The following is a 19,841-nucleotide window of genomic DNA, read 5'->3' as shown; positions in this document are numbered from 1 at the left end:
CTTAATTCGGATGGATCTTTAGATAAATATAAAGCTCGGTTAGTAGCTAAAGGATTTTCTCAAAAGCAAAATATTGATTACTTTGATACATTTTCACCAGTAACAAGAATTGCTTCTATTCGAGTATTAATTGCTTTGACATCAATTCATAAGTTTATTATCCATCAAATAGATGTAAAAACAGTTTTCTTAAATGGAGATTTAGAAGAAGAAATTTATATGGTTCAACCTGAAGGATGTGTAATTTCTCGACAAGAAAAGAAAGTTTGTAAATTAATTAAATCTCTTTATGGCCTAAAACAAACTCTGAAACAGTGGCATGAGAAATTTAATCAAGTCTTAATAAAAGACGGCTTTTCTTCTGTTGAGGTAGATAAATGTGTTTATACAAAGGTGGTAGACAGTGATTATGTGATAATCTGCTTATATGTTGATAGCATGCTTACATTTGGTACATGTTTAAATATTGTGAAGCGTATCAAATTATTTTTGTCTACTAACTTTGATATGAAAGATCTGGGTGAGGTGAATATGATTTTGAAAATTAAAGTTATAAGGAGTGAAGATGGTATAATGTTGTCACAAGATCATTAGGTAGAAAGACTTCTTACGAAATTTGAATGTTGGGAGGTAACTCCTGTAGCCACTCCTTATAATGCTAATTCTAAATTAAAAAGAAATAATGATGACCCAGGTACTCAGTCTAAGTATGCAAAGATCATTAGGAGTCTAATGCATTTAATGAATTTTACTAGACCTGTCTAGCCTATGCCGTGTGTAGATTGAGTAAATATACTCATAATCTTAATAATGAACATTGGTCTGCATTAATACGATTGATGAAATATTTGAAAGGAACCGTGAATTATGGTATCTTGTATAGTGGATTTCCTTCAACTTTAGAAGGTTATTGTGATGCAAATTAGATCTCTGATTCAGACGAGACAAAATTTACTAGTGATTATGTGTTTATACTTAGTGGTGGTGCAGTATCATGGAGATCAGCTAAGCAGGCGATCATTGATAGATCAACTATGGAACCAAAGTTTGTGGCTCTGGAGTTAGCTGGTACTGAGGCTGAATGACTAAGAAATTTCTTAGCAAATATCCCTTTTAAAAAGAATGATTTGTTGCCTCATAGCCCTTTGAAAAAGGATGATCTGTTGCCTCATAGCCCTTTAAACAAGGATGATCTGTTGTTTAGTATCCCTTTGAAAAAGGATGATCTGTTGTCTGATATCCCTTTGAAAAAGGATGATCTGTTGTCTAATATCCCTTTAAAAAGGGATGATCTGATGCCTCTTGTGTATATACACTGTGATTGTCGAGCCGCAATTGCTATTGCAAAGAATAAATCTTACAGTTGTAAGAGTAGACATATGAAATTGAGGCATGATATTGTTAAGCAGCTGCTGAGAGATGGAATAATTTTCATTGATTATGTGAAGTCAAAATTAAATTCGGCCGATTCACTAACTAAACCTGTGGGAAGAAAATTAATTTTTCAAACCTCAAAAGAGATGGGGTTAAGGTCAATATGATTGTCAATAAAGATGGTAACCCAACCTATGTGATTCGAGATCCCATGAATTAGGTTCATATGGGTAATAACAAGTCGATATTGACTCTGTGCACTTATTGAGAGTGCTTGAATTGCTTCTGAAATGGAGGGATGAGTTATTAATTCTTAATGAATTCATAGTCCTTATGGATGGTGTATTTAAAGCAATGTACACTTGATGAATTCACCTATATGAGAAGTGGAATGAGGTCATTCCTATGAGACTTTTGGCCTTAGTCTCTAGAGCTCTCATGAATATCAGGCGCGCACATGGCCTATTGGCACAAAACTGCGTTGAACAACAAAATTACGGTCAAAATGTGATTGATAAAGTCTCTAACTTACAACAAGAGTTATTCGGTTCATAAAAATATTATATTTCACCGGTAATTCTGTAAATTAAATTTTATTGATCTAAGTTTGGTTCATAGTCCAGAAGACACCAAACCTACTGCATTTTGTCCATGCAAATCCAACAAGTTAGAATGTTTTTCTATAAATTCTTTTGAAATAATGTGGGGATTGTAAGTGAAATATTTATTTCAAAAGAATTCTTTACTTGGAGAGAAAGAAAGAAAAAAGAAAAAAAAATGTTTGCCGCCTCAATCTTCACCGCCTCACCTTTCTTTATATATATGTTAACCAATGTCAAACAAAAAAAAAAACAAGCTACTTTCTTTCTTTCTTTTTAACTTCTTTCTCCCTCGAGCAGCATTTTACTCTTTATTCTTGGACTAAGCTTGTGGCCTGGGTTTATTTAACCAATCTTCTAATTTAACTTGTTGGTATTTGTATTATTGATTTTGTTGATTCCTGTACCCTCTGTTTAATTAGGGAAGTTTTATTTAACTCAGACTATCCTCTAATTAATCAAGGAAGTGCTTGTTTAATCCTGAGAAAATATTTCACACTGCTGAAATAGTTTCTTAGGACAGTGTCTAGCACGACTCAAGTATAAATAATATATTAACTGTTTTAGAAGCAGTTAGATTACTGTTATAGTTGTTATATTGATTACAGTATTATCACTAAGATAGCAATAATATTATACACTGCTATTTTATTGTATTGTTAACATTATTAATATAATATTTTACAACAGTTACATAATATTGTTGTTATTATTATTTTTCTATTGTTATTATTATTATTTTTTCGTTATTCGCCAACACTACCTCTTTCTGCGACGCACTTGGATACATACACATCTTTGGTCTCTACCAACTACATTACACAGTAATTGATCACTGTGTTGCTACTCCGTGTAAGCTAGAGATCTCTAGTTCATAAAGCAAGTTTATACCCTTTATAAGTGAACGAAAATAGCTCCTACCTCTTTCTGTGTCGCACTGGATATATACACATTTTGGGTCTCGAAATTGTCTTTATGTACTTATCATCCTCATGGTTTTGGGGGTTGATTAAAAAATTGTGTGGTGGAATATTGTAAAACATGATACAATTTTTAACATTTGGGTTATGAACTTACTAATTGAGGTGTGCCTTGTTGCTATGATAAACCTTGCATAATTTGAAATTAGTTTTATTTTCTTTTGCCCGAAGGATTGAGATTTAACAAACTTGTCACACACATGGATATTCATGAACTCTTATAATAGAAATAATAATAATTGGCAAGTAAATGACCAGCCATTTTCACTGAAATTATGTCGGACAAGTGGCTATTTAACGGAATTTTTTCATTAAAAAAACTGATCCAACCTAAAATTAATACGAGTAAATTGTTATTGAATCCTAACATATTCTAATCCACCAATTTGAACGTATTAATGCTATTGAATACATTAGTTTCATTTATTTTATTCTTGCAAATTCCATCAAGGTGGATGGCGAAATTTAGACTAGCTTCTAACTTATATCTACTAGTTTAAATGCACGTGTATTCTATTGATTATTTAGAATAAAGATTTAGTAACTGCTAAAAATGTTATTTAAGCTCGTATATGAGGCATCTGGAAGTTAGATAACCATTTTTAGTATGGTTTGAGTATTATATATGCAACAAGTGTGATGGTTTCAACTTGTCAACTAAGAAGTAATCACGATGTTGCATCTGGAAGTTAGATAACCATTTTTAGTATACGCAACAAGTGTGATGGTTTCAACTTGTCAACTAAGAAGTAATCATGACAAAAATCTACTAAATCCAACACGTCTCACTAATCTCTAGTCTTTAATCTCTAATATATAATCTTTAATCTCTTATCTCTAATCTCTAATCTCTAATCTTTAATCTCTAATCTCTAATCTCTATCTCTAATCTCTAATATATTAAAAGTGTGAAGGATCTTAGAAATGTTATTTGAATTTTTTGCCCTTCATTAAAAGATTCCGCTTTAGACAAAATTGTCTTTTCACCTTTTTTTCTTTAATTTAGAGTAATATTAACTATTGACTATAAAAAAGATAGAAAAAATAATTAAATAGAGAAGGTTTTCTATTATAGATGAATTACTAAATTTAAAATTATCTATTATAGATGAATTTCTAAATTTATGATAGTATTTTATTGGATATTTGTTATTAGTGTGACTTTTTTCAAAAAAAAAAAAAACTAAAAAGGTTGTTTTTCCTTTTTAACAGGCAGTGTCGTTGGGCTAATAATTTCTCCATAAAACCGCAATGCCCTATAGGCAATCTATAAAATATAATAATAAAGGAAAAATTACATAAATATACCATTTAAGAGTCAATATTATAAAATATATCGGTATTATTTCTTATTTACAAAATGTAGATTTATTTATAAAATCTATCAACTATTCAGATTTCAATTTATAATTAAAAAAATGAGTTGATTTCAAGGGAATAGTTATTTGAATTTATTGTTCGGTGATTATAATAGACAAGTGAGCTAAATTTTAGGACTTTATTATGTTTTTCATCCATACCTACGCAGAAGGTGAAACGACTTCTTCTCCTTCTCCATCTTCTTCTCCGTCATTGCCGTTATGGATTCTTCCTATTTAGAAAGCTCCACCCAGTAATCTGATTAGAGCTGGTTTTACTACTGATTGTTCTTCTACTTCTACGGTGTTGAAAAGAAAGAGGTCGTCTAGAGACTTATTCATGATTTTGCCTGGTGAAAATTTTGTACCTGGAATAAAGAGGCTCAATTAGTAAAGTAGTACATCCTTTTTCTTCTCTGGAGACTGGAGAATCAAGAGGATAAGTTGGGAAAATGATCAACCTCTGCATGTGGATGGCTTCATGTCCAAGTATAATATTTCTGAATTTGTTGGGGGCAGGGGATGCCCAGTTTTGGTCTTTTTTAAAATTTGAAAGAGAAGAATGAATGACCTTTGATTGAATTAGAAGTTTGCACTTTGAATTGTGCATGGTGGGGGTGGAAAATTTACTCCTTATTTGGTACCATAGTGGAGTGAAGATTATTAGATGTCTACATTTTATATATCAATGATTTTTGAGGATTTTTCAGTGACATAGGTGGGGAGGATATCAATGATTTTATGATGCATCAATTATATAGAAATTGATGTATTAATAATTTTATGGTGTATAAATTGTATAGAAATTGAGGTATAAACAGTTTTATGGTGTATGAATTGTATAGAAATTGGTGTATCAATAATTTTATGTCTTAAAAAATTAGAAATTGATGTATCGATAATTTTATGGTGTCTGAACTATATAGAGATTGGTGTATAAAATTTTATGGTATCTGAAATAGTTAGAAATTGGTGTATCAATAATTTTATGATGTTTGAATTATTTAAATAACAATTTTATGATGTCGGAAATATATAGAAATTGGTGTATCAATAATTTTATGAAATTTGATTTATATAGAAATAAGTGTATCAATAATTTTATGAAATTCTTATGTGATATGATTTGAATCAACCGGAGAATTTACTACCATTAATGGTGTTTTATTCTCAAAAAAAAATTAAAAATTAATGTCAATTGAATTAAATAAATAAAAATTTAAAAACATAAAACAATATCAAATAAATGTGTTGTTTTTTTGGTTACTTTATTTATTATTTTTTTTAAGACTTAGTTGAAAACAAACTAGGAGAATTTATAGGATAAAATATCAAATGTTAAGTTGCCCTCGTAAATCATACAATTTTATTTACCTTTTATTTTTTCTTTTACCTTATTTGGTAGATTTTGTTACATTTCTATTGTTATATTTTAAAAAGTAAAAATTATTGATAGTTTTTATAATATTAATTTTTAAATTGTATATTTATGTGATTTGCCCATATATAAATCATCCTAATTTGTTTTGGTTAATGATTGCCCAATTTGTATGGGATTTGGGTTTGTTCAATGAGTCCATGTAGAAATGAACAAGCCATATGATTCTGTAAAAGAAGTTATTTTTCTATATTGTGCATCATAATTTTTTCACAAGAAGTTATTGTTCTAGAAAAAAGATAACAGTACTCGGCAAAGCTTTCGATAGGTATAATTATTAGTCCTCAATTACTTAGGCTTTATTTGTTTTTTTTTTTTAAAGATTCAGACGCTTTGAATGCACATAATAATTAAGATGTTGTCTCTAAATCTGAAAACTGAATGATTAAGACTGTTTATTTTTCAACATCTGAATGTGTAAAAAAATTTATTAGACTATTTATTTTTCAACATCTGAATGTGTAAAAAAATTTATTTGTATACATAATAAAATAAAAAATTCAATTCAAATAAAAATTTAATTATATATTAAAAAAGTATGTAATTTAATACAACAAAATTATTAGTATTTGATTGGGAAAAAAGATTTATGTTTGTTAGCGATAGTGGAGATGGCTTATAATGGTGGTTGCGGAGACAATGATTGATGTTAGTGATTAATAATGTTGGTGGTGATAATTGTGATGGTTGGTATTGTAGTGACTGTTATGATGGTGACAATTGATGATGGTGGTTGTTGTTATGATGTGACGTTGCTTGATGTTAGTAGTTTAAGGTGTTGATTGTGATGGCTAAAACATGAATGCATGATGATTGACGATGTGTTGATGCTAGTTGGAGATGTTATTTGTTGTGATGGTGGAGATGGTTGTTAGTAGAGATACATTGTAGCGATGGTACTGGTTGAAGTGGTGGTAGAGGTGGAGTTACTAGTGACAATGGTGGTGGCGGCCAAAGAATGTGTAGAGGTTGTGATGTATTAGTGGTAGTTAGTGGTGGTGCTAGTTGTGATAGATGAGTTAGTTGGTAGTAGAGATTGACTTGTAGTGGTTGCTGATTGTGGTGTTGTTGACGGCAGTGGTGACGGTGAATATAATTAGAATAAAAGAGATAGTAGGTGTGGTAGCGGTATTTTTTGTTGATGGTGGTTGTGATGGTGGAGGTGGTTGGTGGTGGTGGGTAGTGGTTGACAATGGTGATGGTGGCAGAGGTGGTTAGTGGTGGTCACTGCTGATTATGAACAGAGTGGTGAATATTATCCAACACCAGAATATCCCTTCAGACCTGTTAAGACTTGTTTCTAGATCTGAATGATTAAGGCTTATTCAGACCTATTAAGAGTTAAAACCTTAATAAAAAACAAATGCACTTAATGATCTGAAGTTTGAACCATTCAGATTCAGACCTCCATTAAGTGCAAACAAATAGCCTTAGTCCTCAATTACTTTTATACATTATATTGAGAATTATTTTTTGTTACGACGTATACAAGGCTCAAATATTGAATAAGAAAATTCAAGTAAATTTCTTTATTGAAGATATTTATTATAGAATATGATTAGTCCGATTGGTATTCAAATATCCCTATATGATTCATATATATGAATTTCCATAAGAGCAAATTCAGAAGCATAATGGACATCAAATACTTGAGTTACATACATATTTTTTATTTCGATTAGCTCCATTTTTGTTTGCGCATCTTTTTAGTGGTCTTTAAAGACTGGAAATTGCTATAACAATTTAGCTTTTATTTATTATATTGTTGTTATGTATAATCTTAGATTTTATCAAGTTTATGTGGCATACCTACATCTTACCAAAGATATAACCTTAGATAAGAGGATATGGAGATTGAAGATTTCGTTACAGGTTAGTACGCAACCAAGTGTTGTTTTATTTTCTTTATTTTCCTTGTCAATATTATTATTAATAACTCTTCTGCTATCGTATTCTTTGATTTTACTATTACCCGTTGTTTTTTTTGCTTGGCATATCATACTATTTTTAGTTGCTATTGTTCTTTTCTCCCGTATTTTCTAGCGTCTATCAAAAATAATTTATCTACCTTCACAAGGTCTCTAACCCCACTTGGGTGATCAATGGGTATGTTGTTGTACAAAGCTAACGTCTCCTAACTGTAGCTCTAGTAGAATGAAATATCTTATCATAAGAAAAGTGAAGTGTGTCAAAACAGCAAACAAGGCAAAGTGTCGCAATGTTTTAAGGGTTGAAAGAAACAAGGACTATGAAACCTCTAAATTACCCTCAGGGGCGGAACCAGCCTTAAGAACGGAGGTTCACCGAACCCCCTTCGATGAAAAATTATATTATTTATATATTATTAAAATTATATTTTATGTATATATAATAGATGTCGGCCCTCCTTCGATTAAGTTTTTCTTCAATTTTTTAATCCTCTTCGTCGAAATCCTGACTTTGCCTCTGATTACCCTAAATACATCCACTGAAGGAAAAAAGAAACTTGATATAACCTCCAACTAACATGACACAATTCTCAATTGGGAAGTCCTATGGAATGGAAATTTTGATACCATAAGTTCTTCCTAACTTGTAAGATAGTACACCTATATGTTTGAATTAGGTGGGGAAATGGTATCAACTCGAAGGTTGATTTTCAATGCTGAAAGTGTGATATTACACAAGAAAAAAGATAATAGCATGACACAAGTTAGAAAGGATGGAAATATCAGATAAAAATTTTAGATTGAAGTATCAGATTAAAAATGTTATCTCGAAATAGATGTAGAAGTTAGCATATTCCTTTATAGTTTGCTTGTCAGCTGCTGTCAAAACCAGATACCTAACATCACCATACATCATAGTAATAAAAAGAAAAATCATTACACTTAATGGGGCCTAAATAAATTTGAATTCGAACTGAAAAGTCTCATATGGGAGGGTAAGTGATTTCTAGCAAAAGTGATTTTGTATCTAGGGGACTCAAACCCGAGACATTTCTTATTGGTAGTGGGGTTTAGGAAACTTTCTTAGCTGTAAGAGAAGGGGGACCAATAATTATGATCTGCTTTTATGTATCTAACTAGATAAGCATGTCCATGTTATTCACGGCCCAACAATCCAAATTCGAAGAGAGATTAATTTATGTTTAATTTTAGTTGCTCTACTTTGAAAACTAAATTGGCATACATATCTCATAACCATAATTTACAAATGCAAAAGCAAAGTTTCATCATTTACAACAGAGTGACAAGCATAAGATCAGATCATATTGAAATAAGGATAATGGTACATAAAAGAAAATAAAACTAATTCAATGTCTAGAAACAACCAATTCAAGTGTGAGAATGAAAATCATTCTTTGACCAATGGGAGATCTGTTAGGTTGTGGAGCTTGATTAATATGTGACGTACTGTTAGGTTGCCGGGGGTGTGGGGCGGAGCCCCAACCCAAATTTCAGGCTGTACCTTTTATTCTCATTTCTCTGTGTAATCGTACATACTCCGAGTCATTAATATAAATAGCCCGTACGCCGTGGAGGTTACCCACTGGTGTTACCACGAAATTAATTCTCTCTCTCCTAAAGAACTATCTCTCTAGTTTCTTCATCCTCTCCACAGATTTAGTGTGTAAACTGCTAATCAATCCTAACAAGATCAACTTCAAAATCTAAATTGAGAGCTTAGTATCTCGATTACCAACAATTAGGAGAACTGATTCTGCAGATTCTTCTTCAAGTATCTTTTTTCAACTTTTTCTATCCAACATTATTCTTGTTTTGACAGAAAATACACATCTGTTGCATTTCAAAATATATTTCTTTCTCATCACTAAATATACAACCTAGAAAGAAAAAGTTAGATGTAACATGGTGTTAGTCTTATGATATAACAACTCAGATAATATTTAATACACATTTGCATTCGCATAATAAAGGTGCAAAATCTGAAAAAAAAAATATTACTCAATAGAATAGAGGTTGAGAGATTTTATAGTGCAAAATCCACAATAAAATAATAATTGGTAGAATAAAGGTTAGAGAGATTTCACAGTGTGAAATCCACAATAAAATACTCATCAATAGAATAAAGATTTGGCAGATTTCATTCTCAAACCATGTGTTATAAAAGAAATGTGTGTCGTGTCTATAAAAATAGAGCTATCTTCACTAACATGAAACATCATGACATATAACTCAAACACTCACTTGAGCAGGCACGAATGAATAGATATAAAACAATCACAAGTTTTTAGGATGAAAGATTTTCTAGCCAACGTTGCAGAGTATGTATTCACGGCAACAACTTCCAACCTTGGCTGCTCTCTTATGTGTGATTTTTTCATATTGATGAATAATATAGAACTCATTTCGAAAGTTGTAAATAGGGGCATTAAGTCAAGAAGTCAATTTTCAAAAGACCACAAACAGGTTTGACATGAGCACTTTTTATCTTTCTATTTTTGTGTTAGTTTTTAATTTTTTGGCCATTAGCAAATTCGAATGGGCAAAACTTAAGCTCAATCTTAATGTTACTGGATTTTTCATTTAGCAGTCGTATCTCTTGGGGCAACTTCTACTGTCTTTACAATTTAAGGATAGATTCAAAAGGTCGCACAAAGTTAACTTTAAGTTGAGCAGTTAAATGAAGTAGCATAAGTCCAACACCCTGAACAATTTCAAGGTTACTCCTTCAATTGAGAGAACAGATCTTTTCAGAATTCTATGCAGGTCATACCTTAAGTTTCGTCATGCTACTATTTCTCTTATCTTTTCGCAACAATTTCCTCCACAATCCAAGAACAATTCTTTTCTTGCTAGGTACGATAGGCTGGGAGCCAGAAACCGCTTCATTTCTTGAATGTGTACTCTCATTTGTCAATGGAGACTTTTCTGGTTGTTTCACTGATCCATCAACACTGGAAGAAGTATTTCTCTTGGCATCCAGAACATTTCTTTGGGGTTGTCATGGGAGCACTAGTTGTTTCTGAAGTTGTAGATATCAGCTTATCAGAGAGAGATGCATCCCCAGGCGAGGCCAATGCCTTCAATTGCTTTCCTAGGTTCAGAATAGTCTCTTGACCCTCGACCAACTTTTCTGAAGATGCAGTGATCTCTCAATCCTAAGAAATTGAACAAAATGTGTATGTCAATGATGTTAGTACACATTTGATAGAGAGTTACAGAACTCGACTTGTTAATAAATAGAACTCGACTACTTCTTGAAATAGGCAATGAGATATATCATATCATTTACAACACTATATTTTTGGTTTTTCAAAGTTTGATTGATTTTCATCTGGTAAGAGTTATATCAATTAACTATGAACCTTTCTACAAGTTTGGATTGTTCTGCTAATAATGAAGAAACATGCATCCAGAAATTTGATCTGTAAGGCCTAAGGTAATTTAACTGAAGCTAATGGGAACACACTTTGAAGAAGATTTTCTTCAGGGTCCACCTCAACATTCTTCGGTAACTTTATTTTTTTGTGCTGCAAATTCCATGTTTCAGATAAAGAAAGACACCTAGACAACCACTAACAAATTTACAAAGCATCAGATGTACCTTTCTTGCTGCAGGTGAAGGAAATTGCATGTAGAATTGAGCTTCTCATTAAACTTATTTTGGTCCTCGAGTTCCTTGTCTAAAGAGCAAGCCTTTTGACAAGCTTCATTCAGTTCCAGTTTAGCTGCTTTGAATTGTATCTCAAGGTCTTCTTTCATCATCCTTTCTTTCTCAATTCAATCCTCCATCATCATCTTTGACTGTCTGAGATTTTTTACTTTTTTTTCCAGAATTTTGATTGTTTTCTCCGGTTCCTGAAGTTGAACCATCAAGGAATCACTCCGAAGAATTTCTTGTAGCTTTCCTTCCAAATACACCTTTGTAGGTCCCTCATCCGAAAATTCATCTTTTGGTGATTCAATTTCATTATCTACATATGGTAGAACTTCTTTCTCTGGCAAAGAACTCATCTGACCGAGTGAGGAAAAAACAGGAGGGTATAATGAGTTTCCTCTTTCAATCTGAAGTTTCTCAAATTCAAACATAGGATTAATCGCCCCAGCTTCCATTCTAATACTGCTTCGCTAATCATCCCTGTCAAACTAATTTTTTATAGTATAATTCATGTTTGAAACATCTTGAAGGGAAAAACAGTGATTCACAATCCATTCCAGGGTCCAAGTTAATCTTCAGTAAACTTCTCAATGTGAACCTTTCCATTCAATAAATCATGGCAAGTTTGGACAAATCCTTGAAGAATAGTAGATAGTTCTGAAGATTTTCACTGGAAAACACGAATAATGTAGGCTATCTCCTTCGATGCACTTTTATATGATAGAATTCGATTAGCATTGCGAGATGAGAATTCTGGAATACTATCATCTGTCGAGGGATATTGATTCCTTCACTGATATCAATAACCTTATTAATCCTAAAATGTTTAGGATGTGCTCCAAGCCGTTTTCCAAGTATTTATTTTGACTACTGTAGAAAATTTCAAGCAAGACTCATTAGGCCTATAATTACAAACATAACAGGTTTGATTGGGTGTTGAGGGTGGGGGTGGGAGTTGGGGGTTAACTCATACTATAAAAATACTTAATAGAAATAATTTGAGATTCCTGTGCTCTTACAGAATACATCATCATATCACTATTAACCAACTTAGCTCCAAATTAAACATCTTCCTTGGAAACCTTCATAAACTTTTACCTCACTAAAGAACACATGGATATCCAGGGAGTTAGTGCCAATTCATCTGATATGAGAACTAAAAATATCTACATACTTCTAGTCCTTGATGATTTTATTATTCATAATATTGTTTCAGATATGCTTCATAACCAAACTTATCAAGGTATATATCTACTTCTGCATATTTCTTGGTATTGTTATATTAGTCCAAAATAAAGTTATTAACATTGAACTCTTGTCTTTCTATTTTATTATCAGTTCTGCATGTTGGGAAAACAATGGATACTTTGAATGTTATTTGAGAGAGAAAAAGCATCTTCAATATTGTTCTTACAAACACCCACAGGATTTATACAAATGGAGTTAACATCCTCCAAATCATCAAGAACAAACTCAATCTTCCTACCATTTGTAAGTGTTTTATGGTAAAGCCTGTTTTTGGGCAATCAAGATTTTACGAAATCTTTAAAGGTGTTGCACATTTTTCCCACAGTAATGTCACCAGATGATACAAAATATGAAAATCAAGTCCAAGATTGTAGTATTACAGTATATGTTGTGAGTTTCTCAGACACAAATAAGATAAACAAGTTTTGGCGAAAGGCATTAGAGAAGGAGAAAGGTAGAAAAGCAGCAAAGAAAATAATGATGATGAAAATGCTTCAAGAATGCCTCAGAATGTAACTGCTCAGACAAGTAGAGAAAATACATCATGCTGATACTGATCCCTGTTTTTTGGCTCATTTACAGCTAAATTTCAAGGTTCGGTGGAATGGTACTTTGTAACTGATTTATTTTCTTATTTTTTCTCTTTGCCATGGCTAAAATTTTTAGTCTCTAACACACTCTAGCAAGGAACAGTAAAAGCATCATTTGTTCGCTTCTTCTCTTTCTTTTCCTAGTATTTTGGCTAAAAGACCCTAAGCATTCTAGCATTGAAATAGTAGAAGTACCACAATTAGCTCAACTACTTTTACTACAACTTTGTTTATTAAAAAATGAATAGAACAGTATATTATGAGAGATATTCTTAACATGACTACTAATTCAACAAAAGAAAACAAAAGCGGAGTTAGAGTTGGCGAGTAAGGACTTAGGAGGCATTAACACACTTAAGACTTTTTCACATACTCATTATCTACATAACTTCAGAATATTTAAGAATGTGATTCCAAACTACATCTCAGTATTATCTATTGTGGACTTTCCCACACAATTTCAAATCAGTGAACTGAAAATTCTGAGATACTTACCCCTTTGACAAATTAATTTGAGAATTTACTTGGCTCAAAAGTCATAAAATGAAGTGATGGAGTAAGAAAGTTGAAGATAATAACCAGTCAATCACCAATACAGTTGGACAACCTACAACTAAGATCAAGGAACCACTTCAAAATCAAGAAAACTAAAATTCAAAAAGATTTAAGCAAAAGAAAGAGAATAAGAATATTTTAGAAGAATCAACAATCATTACAGAATATTTTAGAAGAATCAACAATCATTACCTTTCACAAAATTGAAGCTTCGATATAGGATGGTATTTTATTACTCACAGAATCGAGCTTGTTATGGATGCCACAAGCATGAGTTATCCATTCCTACAAATCAAATTACGTGGAAGATAAACTTACTTGTACTTCTATTGAAAGTAAAAATTATGGAGGAAATGAAAGATAAATTACACACACAATAATAAATAAATTAAAGGCAATGAGCCACCAATATTAGAGCAAGACACAGCAAAACCCCAGAAATTGAAGGAAAATAAAATAGAACTAAAGCAATACATGTGGGCAATTGGTTGGTGTTGCTGTACTTGCTGCACCAATGGAATTGATGATGCAGGCATGCCATTTGCAACATGTGAAGTGAGGGCCTGAATTTCAGAAACCATAAAAAATTGTAACATCCACATAATAAAGTCAACCTAGAGTACAAATGAATTCACATGAACTAAGATAAAACCCAGTGTTGTGATGGCAAAATGACGGGATATATCGGAATCAAGACCATAATTTAGCACCTGAAGAGAAGAGAGGCATAAAAGGTTGTCCAAATAGTGTGAAAAAATCTTACCTCATGAGGACCCTGGTCGCGAAGAGCTTCATCTACTGTAGGTCTAAAATATGGTATATCATACCCAGTTGGGGGTTGTAGGCCTGCTTGCATCCCATCCAAAAATGCAAAAATAAAAAGGGAGAATGATCAAAGAATTAAAAAAGAACATAAGAAATAATAGCACAAACCAAATTACATGAACATCAATCAAAGAGAACTAAATTCACCAAGAAACTTGATAAATTAGAAGCATCTTATTGATGATGCAATTCTGGGGAAGTGTATGACACACTGTGATCTTAAACCAACCCAATGTCTAGATAATTACCTAAATTCTCGGGACTTGAAGACTCTCTATTATCTGTCAGCTTCTGATCTAAAATTACATCAGATCCAGTAGACCCTGGATTCTGAATGGAGTCATTAGTCACATCTAATTGCTTGCTTCCAATAGGTTCATCAATGGAAGATTCAGAAACCAAAACTACCAGTTTACCAAATACTTATTGATGCCTATATACATTATGGGTGTATTAGTGTGTTTTTACTACTAACTTTATTGCCTAGATCACATTCCGTGAATCGAAAGGGGAAGCCTACCAATCTTAGAAGCACTACTGAAGCCTGAGGATCATTATTGTGTTGGATCAACTACTTCAATTGTAGCATTTTGGTAAAAGCTTGATTCTCGTTTTGTTTTCATATAGTTTTGAGTAGGGAGCACGTTACCAAGAAAACACATAGCAAAATGAACATCTAAGTCTAATGTGAATCTAATAAGATGCTAAAGTAACAAGTAAAAGTGAAAAAAATATTTTAATATAGTGGACATGTAAAAATAACAAGAAAAAACTTTTAAATTTGTAGCATAATCTCATAGGCACCATTAAAGTGGAAAATTATCAAGCCTAAAGCCATCAATTGTCTAGAAATAATGGAACAGATCAAAGGCAGAAGCAAGTAAGAACATGCAAAGAAAATTAAAGAGAGATAAAAGATTAACAACATTAGCCATGAATTTCACGAAAAAATAGGATTTGGGCAATACTGAAAGAGAAGCATACCTAATTCTTAACAATAACATTTAATTGAGTTAACGAGATGAAGAGACACAATATTAAAAAAGTTGAAGGAGAAAACTTATAAGATATCAAACCTTATACTGATGGGAGAAAAAATGATCTTCCAAAATCTGAAAGTAAAGAGCTAATCTGAAAGAACAAACAAGGATTTTTCTAGAACTAAGCAGAGTGTTTATGATACATTATAAAATTACATTTTTACCCTCAGAACTGTTAGACAACCTACAACTAAAAATCAAAGAAATAATTCAAGCTTAGAAATTAAGAAAACCTGAAAAATAAACAAAACAGAAAACACTTACCAAGAGGAAAAAGACAATAATATATCAAGAATGTTTCATATGGCTTGTCACATATTGAGTATATCCTTTCACCATCTACGACTTCACAAGCCTTGCTTCTGGCATCACCAACTTTTAAAGCCACCAACAGATTAAAACACAAATTAGACGAACACAATTACTAACAAAATCAGAAAAACTGAGTGAAAGAACATGTTCCAAACTAAGACCGGAAGGAGAAGAACAAAAAACAAAGAAGATAATGGATATCGAAGAAAATTCTAGATAGCCAACTGTTCCGGTGGCTAAATTTATGATTAAAATTTAATGACTTTAACTAACCATGTTGAAACCAAGCTTCTACTCTCACTTCTTCCGACCTATCTTAGCCTTAGTGGACAAAATAACATGGTGAGTGGTCGTGGTGTTGCTGCCAGGTATCCGTAGGAGTTAGTCGAGGTCGAGAGAAATGTAAAGAATATAGAAACTTATTTAAACATATGGAGAAGTAGGAAGAAAACATACACAAAGGCAAATTCGGGGGAGCAATGAGAGAGGGATCAAGAAGCCCAAATGACATTAGAATTCGGGATCCATTTGTCACCAAAATTGATCACTGGAACTTTTCCTTCTGGGTTCACCTCCAAGAACCTAAAACCAAAACCCCGGAACAAAATTGTCACTGTTACAATGAAAAAATGTAACCTTTGAAATAAAAAAAAATCCTTCAAATTTTACCATTTGGGCTTGTTAGTAAAATTGGCATAGATCATTATACTTTATTTTTCTCCAACTTCAGAAGTGCCCTTTGGATAAGGGACCTTAACATCACAAAACCATCACAAATTCAGAAAAATTGAAACCAAACCCATAAAATTTGCAAAAAAGAAACACATATACACTAAAAAAGGGTAAAAAACTTATAGAACAAGAAATTTACAATCTTTAGAACTACACTTAAGCTAAATATACCTCAAGATCAATAAACCATCACTATTGCAGAATTCATTGTCAAAAGAGAAACAATAACGAAAAAAAAGTTTGACAGTTAAAGCTTGAGAGATTTCACGAACCAGTCAATAAACCTTGGTGGACTAAAAGACAAGTTCTGGTAAATTTTCAGTAAAGAGTGCATGGTAAATCTTGAGAAAAAAGGATGAAGTTTCAGATTTTTTTAAGAAGATCTGGGTGAAAGGACTTTCTTTCAAAATTTAATTCTTTGGGTGGAGAGTATGGACTAACAGGTCCTGTTGCAACAATTTTGGCTAACTGGAATCCTAACATCTCTCAATTTTGTTCTTGTTGTATAGTACCTACTAGAGAGACCTTGGAACATCTTTTTCTAGAAGGTGAAATAGCTACCAATATTTGGAATTATGTGTCAAATGCAGCTGGTATCATTGGTCCTCGGATTCAGTAAAATAGACCATGAAAAAGTGGTGGGATGCTCATGAGAATGCTAGACAAAAAGTGATCTTTCAAGCTATTCCTAATATTGTTTTATGGTTTATATGGAAGAGGAGAAGCACAGTATTACATAAAGTGTTGCATGATATTAATAGTACTCTTCAGAAGTTTATCAAATTGAAGTTTGAATAAATTGAGATTCCTAGAACTTGGCCTTATATGGTAGCTCTGCTTGATGGTTATAGGCCAAGTTTTCAGTGCAAATTTGTGAAATGGTTACCACCACCAACTGGTTGGTGGAAATGTAACACAGATGGGGCCTCAAGAGGTAATCCAGGTGCTAGCTCTGCAGCTTTTTGTATAATAAATAGTGATGGTGATTTAGTGGGTGCAAAGAGCTTGAAGATTGTTGATTTAACTAACCTGGTGGCTGAGGCTGTGGTTGTTAGAGAAGGCTTACAGTATTGCTGGGAAAATGATTTCCTTAATATCATTATTGAATCTGCTTCTTTGGCTTTGGTTCACATCATTAATGGAGTTTGGGAAGTCCCTTGGAGTGTGACAATGGAGGTCAAGTCCATTAAAAGGCTTATGGAAACTATGTCAGTAAGAGTACAACACTCCTTGCGGGAGGGAATTACTCTTGCTGACTATTTTGCTATCTTGGTTTTTGATTTTGCAGGTACAGTTGAATACAGGAATTTCCAGAAAGTTCCAATTAAAGGCAAAAGGATTATCAATCTTGATAAGCTAAGTTAACCAAACATGAGAATCAGACACTCTTTTACAAGTTTTACAACTTAGACAATCATAGTTTCTGGTACACTTTTATGATATGAATACTAATTGCTGAGTTTAAAAGATCCAACCTATTAATGTACTTTGTGAAGTCTGAATTAATTTCTGTTGGTTAATATACCATGCACCTGGTGAGAGCTTTAAGGTGTTACATATGGTATGAAACCAAGACTCACAGGTCAATAGTAGGAGATTTTTAATACTTCATTTAGTATTTATACACTTATGTCACAGATCTTATTAATTCACTCTAGTTTTGAGGCTCTTCATTTAAAATGGTGGTATTAACCTATGTGGGTTCAATCCATTTAAGAAAAGAGTGTAACAACTAGGATGTTAGTACAGATTTGCAGAGTTACAGTCGTACCTTTGTATTCCTCTTGAAAATTTCAGCGTGATACTTAATTAGCATGACCATACGAATCCTAATAGCTTGAAGCAACCCCATTCAACCTCAAATTTATTTAAAATTAGATAAATTGTTGAGGATTTAAATGTCAATGGTGGTATCAATCTCCTTTTGGAATTCAACCCGTTGAAATTTAGATCTGAGAAAAGGAATCTAATCTATCGTAACCAAAATACCTGAAAGTTGTTTTCAAGAATCAGTCGTGGTGATGAGGTTGAATAGGTTCAATGAACAACTACGATTTATTTGTTTTGCGCAGTCTGGAACGCATGGTTGAAGAAGAAACACGTTGTAGCTGCTGGAATTCTTTTCGCAGCTCCAATTCATCAGCACCCTGTGTGAATTTGAATTTGAGGTTGGATGATTTTCTCCGATAATGGAGTTTCTTTAGAAATGTCTTTTGAGCTATCCCAGATATATACTTTCCTAAGTAGTTTCTTTTTTGCATTGCTGTATTTCCTTTTCGGACTTTTGGCACTTTCGGTAATTTGTGTATACTTTATTCTATAAAAAACATAACTACCTACCTTTTAAAACCAATTACACTCTCTCCCACTTTTTTAATTAATTTACTCTTTTTTTCTATTAATATACATAACATAATTGATATATACATATCATTCTGTATATATATAAAATTTTTATAATATGTTTAGGGAGATGAGATTTTTTGCAATATTGAAAATATAAGTTGTGTATTTGTATAATTTTTATTACTTTATTTGATTAATAAATCGACCCATTGGATCTTTATTTTAAAAAAATGGAAAAGGGTCTAAAATGTCCTTCAACTATATGAAATGGTGCAAAAATGTTCTCGTCTGCCTATTAGGCCTAAAATGCCCTTCACATCTACCTATTGGGCCTAAAATACCCTTCAACTATGTAAAATGATGCAAAAATGCCTTCCGTCTATCTATTGGGCCTAAAATGCCCTTCATATCTACTTATTGGGCCTAAAATGTCCTTTCCCGATAACCAACTAACACGACTATGTATATGTAATAATTTTTTAAAAAATGACTACGTATAGTTTAATAAAAATAATTTGTAGTATTATATAATTTATTTTTAAAATATAAAGGCAAAATAGCTCTAATAAATAGACGAAAAGGGTATTTTAGGCCCAATAGGTAGACATGAAGGGCATTTTAGGCCTATAGGTAGACGGAGGACATTTTTGCACTATTTTACATAGTTGAAGGGCATTTTAGGCCCAATAGGTAGACGGACATTTTTGTACCATTACACATAGTTGAAGGGCATTTTAGGCAAGATACATTAGTACATCAATTGTACTAAGATATGGTACTTCATAAGCAATTCAATTCGGTATATTTCTCATGTCAGCAAATAATCTACTGCTTTGAAAA

The 19,841-nt window shown here is 32.4% G+C and overlaps 1 pseudogene; it reads right to left on the bottom strand.

The window, feature by feature from the left end:
* Positions 1 to 10,244: 10,244 nt before the first annotated feature.
* LOC107865340 lies at positions 10,245 to 16,434 on the bottom strand (annotated as a pseudogene).
* Between the last annotated feature and the right edge of the window lie 3,407 nt (positions 16,435 to 19,841).

This window comes from Capsicum annuum, chromosome 3 (assembly GCF_002878395.1).
Source record: "Capsicum annuum cultivar UCD-10X-F1 chromosome 3, UCD10Xv1.1, whole genome shotgun sequence".
NCBI lineage: Eukaryota > Viridiplantae > Streptophyta > Magnoliopsida > Solanales > Solanaceae > Capsicum > Capsicum annuum.
This window is presented reverse-complemented; position numbering and strand designations above follow the sequence as displayed.